This window comes from Ictidomys tridecemlineatus, chromosome 13, assembly GCF_052094955.1.
Source record: "Ictidomys tridecemlineatus isolate mIctTri1 chromosome 13, mIctTri1.hap1, whole genome shotgun sequence".
In the NCBI taxonomy this organism is placed as follows: Eukaryota; Metazoa; Chordata; class Mammalia; order Rodentia; family Sciuridae; genus Ictidomys; species Ictidomys tridecemlineatus.
Genome location: NC_135489.1, coordinates 78,460,325 through 78,468,803, shown reverse-complemented (window position 1 = coordinate 78,468,803; position 8,479 = coordinate 78,460,325). Strand labels below are relative to the sequence as shown.

General features: G+C 33.3%; 1 non-coding gene across 1 annotated transcript; it reads right to left on the bottom strand.

Moving 5' to 3' along the window:
• Window positions 1–7,756: 7,756 nt before the first annotated feature.
• LOC144370228 (small nucleolar RNA SNORA42/SNORA80 family) lies at window positions 7,757–7,892 on the bottom strand. The gene has a single exon (XR_013430127.1). It is a non-coding gene; the product is annotated as a small nucleolar RNA SNORA42/SNORA80 family (small nucleolar RNA).
• Window positions 7,893–8,479: the final 587 nt, after the last annotated feature.

Genomic DNA, 8,479 nt, shown 5'->3' with positions numbered 1-8,479 from the left:
CTTTGGTTATGTAGATATCATAATGCTATATAATAATACATTATATAATTTTATCCATCACCAAATAATTTAAAATATATGTGATCTATCCATATTGATATACTCACACACATATGCATTCATTTGTTATTGAAGATTTTGGGGGAGCAATTGCATTATTTAAGTGGAATAAACATTCAATACTCATATCAATTTCAGCCATAAATGTCTTATACTTCTGACAAACATCAGCAGTTTGTAATGCTAGCTTTCAATGAAAAACTGTTATAAATATCACTTGTAATTTGATTAATGTTACATCTTCATTTCAGTGTATTTTAGAAATTATTTTTTAGCAGAAGGTATGTGGTCTTAAACTCAAAATCCAAGTATTTTTACAAGCATCAAGAAATAATCCTCTAATTTTAAAATATTAACTCTTTGACAATCTAAATTTTAGTGCTGGATTATGAGCTGATACTTTGTCTTCCCATATTGTCACTCTAAAAGAATTAATTCAGTTTATTTTTAGATTTTATGTTTCCCATATGGTGAGTTTATATTCAATTCTGTCTCAAAAGGCATAAAAAGGATAATCCCAAAATGAAAAGTAGAGATAACTCTATTAAGTTTTAAGGGACATTCATGTCCAAAGGAATTGGCTATTTCCTAATCTTAAATGAGAAAATCTTTAATGTGCTTAGGTAGAGAGCTAGCTGCACATGAATTCTTTGCCACTATTATTAACTGATTATGAAAAGGAGGGTGAAGAGAGAGAAGTTTTCTATTTTAATAATCAAAACCCACTCTGACTGTGTTTCCCACTGATAAAAAAATGTAGCATCACATTTTCAAGGTAAAATGAACACAGAACTAAATGCTATCATCCAATGGCATATGGCTCAGACAAACCAGAAGAAAGCTTTGGATACTGCCAATGGTCACAGAGTTAAAAAAAAATCCTCAAAATCTTTTGGCCACAAAAATCCCTTATATATCATTTGGTTTATAGGACAACATAATGAATTGTGTAAAAGAATATACTTAGTAAAATGGTGATTGCTTCAAAATATAAGAAACATGCAGAACCTCTTTTAGTGCAAATTGTAATGTGACTTCCTGTTCTTCAAAGATGCCTTTCTGCCTCTGTTCTTACCTGACTGACTACATGCCAGAAATCTGGCAAATACAGTCAGGATTTATTAAATATCATTATTCTGACAGAGGCTACTATAATTAGAAAATGGTTTATCCTTTCTGAAATTCCTTTTGGAGTTTAATTCCCAGTGTAAGGTATTAAGAAAGTGGAAACTTAATCCAAACAAAAAAAGCATTTTAAGGCAGCATTTTTAGGAGGCTTTAGGATTAGATAGATTAGATAAGGTAATCAAGGTGAGGCTGCCCATCATGTTGAAATCCTATGCTTATATAAGAGAGCAGAGTACATACCCATGAGCACATCTGTCCCCTGTGACATCTTGGGGTCCTGTCAGGAAGAAAATCATCACTCAATGTGACCCTTTGATCTTGAAATTTCAAAACAATGAGCCAAAATAAATCTCTTTTCTTTGAAATGTACCCACTCTGTGGTATTGTGTTATTTGTAACAGGAAATGGATTAATTACAGACACTGACAGAACTCAGCTCAAGTTCACAACCACATTGTTAGCTCATGTGACTGGTGAGGGGGAAAGTCAATAAGGCTGCAGTTTCTGAAGTCTGCCTGAGAGCTAGTCACAGGCCAGGTAATGTTGCTGAGGGGATGGCTACCTATTGCCTTCTCTTTTGAAACTGGCCAGTCAAGCCATTGCACATTCATGTAAGCCATTCAAAACACTGAAAAAGTATTTTCAAAGCCTTACCCAAAAGCCTCTAATGCCTCCATATGCCTTCTGAGTGTGTTATGTATGCCTCAGTATCAACACTGCATGAGCAGCATATGGTTCTTTGATGGAATGTAATGGGGAATGACAGGCTGTTTCAAGATGCTCTATCATCAATTTCATGAATAATGCATTAGTGTAACAGGTATAATCAGTGTCATTTAAGTCTTCAGGCTCGAGAGAGACAACAGCAGCATGCATAAGAATCAATGATATGCTTTCATGTTTTAAATGGTATTTTATCTCAAATATCAGTCTTTATTTATTTCCTTTGGAAGCAAGGTTATATTTCCCATTGTAGAAAATAATTAAATAGAAATATATATAGCAGCTCCATAATTGAAGTTAAACTTGGGTTATACCCCTTTATTTAAATCCAGGAAATAAAAATAAATAAATACTTAAAGGGGAATATATTTAAGTATTAAAAGATGATTATACAATTTTGATAAAATTCATTTTTATAAGACTCACTTCAGAAAGAAATGTTTCACAATGAGTGTATCCATGTAATTGTGAGCATACTAATGATATGATACTTCATAACAGATATAAAGCTTTACTATTAGAATCAACTTCTCAAATAACATTAACTCTAATTTTATGATTATATTTCCTCACTGACTGGATTCACTAAACATCTTTCTGGAATTTGAGGTAATTACAGTGTTATTTTAATTGGAAGATAGATAAGGATGTCAAATCTGTGAATTTGTTAATGTGAAAAAAAATGCTACTTTTGAAACCAATTTAGATACAGATATATCCTCCCAACAAACTAGGCACTGCTAAAGCAATCCTTTTGCTGCTGCATTTTGTGTATTTCAACTGATTAATCAGAGGAAAAAGAGTAGGCTGATTGTCTTTTTTATGGATATGCATGCAGTTTATAAATTTATTCTTTTGGGATAATAATTGCTACATTCTCATTTTTAGATCCCCCACAAAACTTATACTAAGCTTTGCAGATAATGTAGTACACAGATAGTATTTAATAAAATTATATTAAATTTAAAATTAGAATTTTGAAAATCAGAGGGTAAAGTCATACTTTCTGTGGATACAGGTGGCCAAGTCACTTGGGTAAGTTCTTTTAGTATTAACATGTATCTTAGAAAGCAAAATTGCCATACCCAATATTCCAAATGATGTATTTTAACAACTAACCATGTCATAAAAAAAATCACTTTATATTAACCAATGAGATCAGTTCCACAAAGTAATGTCTTTTTTTCACCAAACTGCTTGTTACTTGTAAATCTTATAAGTTAACAATAAAACAAAGAAATAAATGGATGTAAAGTTTTATGTTGATCTTTTAGTACATCCCTTTAACCTAAAATAAGTCCCCTTTGATTATCCTAAAAAGTCTATTTGAACAATGACAATGACAGTTAACTCACTTATTTGTTGTGTTAACTTTAATTATAAAATTCAACATCATCCCTACTTTTAATTTGGTTGTATAAGCCAAATGAATTCAATCCCATAGTTGTACCATATGCATTCATAGGCATAGCTATGGTCACTGGCTGAGAGAGATTTAATATTTAGAGCTAAATCTCTTAGCTTCATGGTGGATCATGTCTCTTCTTTGATAGGGAAAATAATGGCCCTTGAAGTATGTGCAAATTCTAATCCTAAGAAGTTGTGAATTTATCACCTAACTCTGTAGAGAGAGGGGAAGTTATGTTAAAGGTTTTAAGACAGGATCATCCTGGAACCCAATTAGATTACAAAGGAAAGTGAATCAGGAGGGTCTTTCAGCAAAAATTGGGAAGATGGTGAGTACAAAGGTTGCGGCCATGTGGTGCCATGAGCCAGGGAACACTAGCAGCCTTCAAAGTCTGAAAGAGGCTAGAAGGTATATCTCCCTTGAAGCTTTCAGAATGAACCCAGTCCTATGAATACCTGGAGGTTCTTCCAGTGAGACCTGGATCTAACCTCTCTCTAATCACAGAATTGCAAGAGTGTGTTGCTATTAGCTTAAGCTGAGAAGTTTAGGGAAATTCGTTATAAAAACAACAGGGAAGAAATATCTCTCTGCTTTCCCATTTCAACCTAAAACCATCTTTCTTCACATATATGTGATACAATTCATCAGATTTAGTATTTATTAAATAAATAACACTTTCTCTCTAGTAGAGTCCATTGCTAGAAACAAGAGACTGTAATGGTTTAGATATGCAGTGTCTTCCAAAAGCTCATGTGTGAGACAATGCAAGAAATTTACAAGTGAAATAATTGGGTTATGAGTACCTTAAACTAATCTATACATTGATTCACTTAAATGGATTAATGACATGGTAAGTGTAGACAGGTAGGGTGTAGCTGGACAAGGTAGGTCTTTGAGGGTGGGGCATGTATTGTATCATTCATGAGCAGAGACCTTTCTCTGCTTCCTAGTGCCATGTTCTGAGTTGCTTTCCTCTGCCACACACTCCCACCATGTTGTTTTGCCCAGAGCAATGGAGTCAGCTATCTATGGACTGAGACCTCTGTAACCATGAGTGCCAAGTAAACTTTTCCTCCTCTGTTGTTCTTGTTGGGTGTTTTGATCAGAGACATGAGAAAGATAAAACAGAGACCAGGCCAAAATTGTATTTTCCTCACATAGCTTATACTCTATCACTCATTATTAAATCCACTTTCTAAAATTACAGTGACCAAATTTCCAAGGATATATTTCCTAGTACACCAACATCTTCAATCTCTATCATCCTTTTACTGCTTTGATTACTAGGAGGTGAGTGTCATTAGGACTGGTGACTTCCACTGAAATTGAGATCCATTAAGGAAATATTTAGCCTTTTTAAATGTATTTGTTGGGCAAATTAATTCACCTATTTTTTTAGTGCTTAGTTATTGAATATAAGACATCAAAAATAAAATAGCTAAATATACAAATACTCTATCATCATAGAGCTTACGATTTATTATTAGGATTAATACACTGGTTATTATTAGTATTAATACATTATGTATTAATATTCAATGAGCTATTGTCCAAAATGATTTTTTAAATGCTTCTATTTTTTATGTAATTGAAAAAGATAAATGCAAACATAGCATATATAGGTGGGTGTTTTCAACTGTTGGTTTAATGGCAAGAAGATATTTTTAAATTTGCTGTGTTCTGCTGATTCATTAGATTAAATGAAGGTAGGAATTGAACTAGATTCTCTTTTTCCCAATGTTAATGTAATTTCTTAAAATTTTCCTACAAAATAATATGCTTAAAGCTTGTAACTACAATGAAATCTTCAAATTTTGTCATTTTGTAATTCTTGCCCATAGTTGATCACGAGTATTTCAAATTCTGATGACCACACCAGAAATCATTTGAAAAATGTGCTATTCTTCTATACTTTCCAACATTGTACTTTATACAATCCTGTTCTGTTTTAATACTTCTATGTTTGGAAAAAATGATATTCTTTTTTCATGAAACTGAAAACTTGAGCTTTGTGAATAACAATAAGTAACTTTATTTTTTAAAATTTATTTTTTAGTTTTAGGTGAACCCAATATTGTTATTTTTTTGTTTTTATGTGGTGCTAAGGATCAAACCCAGTGCCTCATGCATGCTATGTAAGCACTCTACCACTGAGCCACACCCCAGCCCACAATAAATAACTTTAGAATCAGAACTAAGATAATCTGCAATCTAAATGGAAGTCCTACAATGACTGATACATGGTAAAATAAAAACTCAATTTTTTTTCTTTAATTTAAATTTTTTAAATTTTACTTTAAAATTTAAAGTAAAAATATTATTTAAATGATCTCTAAACAAAACAAATAGAGAATGTGCATGGATAGATGTGAACCTCCAAGACTGAATTTATGGTCATGTAACTTCAGTGTCATCCTGGTATCTATCATTTTCTCCAACAGGTGATACTAGAGTTCTCTCACCCTCACAAAACTGAACTAGGAGCTGATCCTGGCAGTGACAGTTACTTTGTGCCTGTAACCTGGAAGAGAAAAGCTAAGGTCATTGCTGCTAACCTGGGAAACAGTACTGTCCTGCTGTCTTGCCTTGCCTTGATCAAAGACACAAACACATTGATCATTATACTTCAGAGACTAATATGGCAACGAACCACACTTATACATTTTAGTGCAGCCATTTAACTGGGTACACATTTGAAAAACGGTGAGACAGATGTGAAGCCATGGTGGTGAATAAATCAGAGAGTCCATTAAACTTATTAAAATTGAAAATAACTGTAGCCACCAAATCTTGGGAAGAAATGAATAATGCTAATGACAGTATTCACTTTAATAATTACCACTAGGGATCCAAAAAAAAGATATTTGGAATGTTACTAACTAGAAATCATAAATGACCCACCAGGTTTTGTTGCTACTATTTAGAATCTGGGTAGGAATGCTGGAGAATAAAGGATGGAGTGTGATCCACGAGAATGTGCTATTGGTATATGTATTCTGACTGTTGAGGAAAAACAACTTTGAATTCAACCTACAGTGAGGGATAAACACCCAGAAATTAAGACTTCTATAAGAAAATGATTATAAATTTATTTCAAACTTCAATCACAAGACTATGAAAGAAACCAACAAGAACAAAAAGACTGTGCATAACTCCTTCAGGATCACAGCTCATATTACTTCATGTAAACAAGTAAAATGCTAATTCTAGAAAACTTCTAAAAAGATTTTAATCAAATGACAGAGAAATTAAGCTCAGAAATTCTTCCTTCAGAAACACCAATTCTTTTACTTTGGAAAATAAGTGGCCCGCTTCTCTTGAGAATACACATTTTTTTTTACTTTAAAAAAAGGAAAATAATAATAATTTCACCACTGCAAAGTAAGGAAGAAACTTTTATAAATTCTTTAGTCAAAACAAAAGACATCACTGCTGCTTATCTCAGGATTCATTCTTTCAGAACCCTCCATGATAGAAACAAGGTCCTAGAGATGATGATCACCATGGAGACACTTCCAAGAACTGATTGTAGAAGTTTTCTCCGTATTTATGTTGAAAAGGCTTTCATGCCATTGCTGTCTTAACTCTGCAGTGTTTTAAGAAATGTCTCACTGCTTCCGAAGTTCTGAACAAATAGTCAACTTGTAAGTTAGCTCAGTGTGTCTTCATCAAAGTCCTCCTTGTTAAGGTTGAAATCTTCACATTGTATACACCACTCTCCATTTGCACTGCGACCCCTCTCTTACTTTTTGGCCTGATGTGCTAATGAAGCTCCCTGGGCCTTCCCACTCTTCTCATTTCTCCAGAACACAGAGAATTAGCTATGTGTAACCAGCACATTTTCACCCTCTTGCTGAGACTCACTGCTTCAGCTGTACAGTACTAGATCGTGGTTTGATTATTTACTATTTTTGTTCCTATCAAATGGTGAAGCTTCCAGTTTGCAGAGATCTACAAGAGGAGACACTTCTTGCATCCAGGCCTCATCCATTTTATTCAATCAGACTAGCATCCCTGCTGTTTCCACCGCTGCTTCAAGCTCCGTTTTCTTCCAAAGTCTTAGTTATATTTCATAACACATTAATTGGTCTCTTCTCTGCACTTATAAAGTGATATTTGTGCTATAAAATAATTTACTGCGATTATATAAATTCTTCTAATTTGAATACATGTAGGTGTCTTCTGTATAAACAGATGGTAAACTCTTAAAGTCAGTTTTTTTTTTAAATACTGTGTTTAACATACAGAAGATGTTCAATGACATCTTTCTGCTTTGTCCACTAATTTGCTTAGCAGGATTTCCTAATTTCTTTTTTGTCATTGATTTATCTTATTTTTTTACAACCAATTTTTAATGCTATGACCATGCACTTGAAACTATTGTGAGGTTATTTTTATGTTTATTCTATTTTATTGTTTTCTTTCTTTTTTTTCTCACACTGTGCAACCCACTTCACTGCCAGCAGCCTGTGGGTACAAAAACCAGGCAATGCTTCAGAGGCACAGTTGGCTCTGGCATTAAACACCGTGAAAGCCCGAAGGGGATGAGCACGCCATAAATTCAAGCCTGTGCATTATTTGGAAAATAAATAAATAATAAGAAGTAAAGATTTAATATACTCAGAAAATTGAGGTAGCTATGAGGATGCTTGACAAGTGAAAGTGTAAGGATGTAGAAATCAACATAAGTGATTCTGGTTTTAGTAGCATCAAAAATAATAAGACATACAGGAGTAAATTCAACAAAAGATTAATATTTTCACTATCATTATATTTTCAATAATAATGTAATGATGACATTTTCCCACTTACCAGTAAAAATGTGGCAAAACTAAAAATAGACAACAGACCTGAATGAACTCTTCTCTAACCAGGGATGAAAATTGTCAAAGTAGATACAAAAAGATGACCTACATTTTGATTCATTAGGGAAATGCAAAACAAAACCACAATAAGATGCTTCTTTACAAACACTGAGTGGACTCAAAATGTCAGAAAAAACAAGCATTGATGAGGATGAGGAGAAACTGGAATCCTTATGTTCTACTGACAGGTTCATGAGATGCACAGCCATTTTTGAAAACAGCTTTTCAGGTCTTTAAACCATTAAAAATGAAGTTACCATGTGACCTCCCATTTCCACTGTTACTTATACAAAGG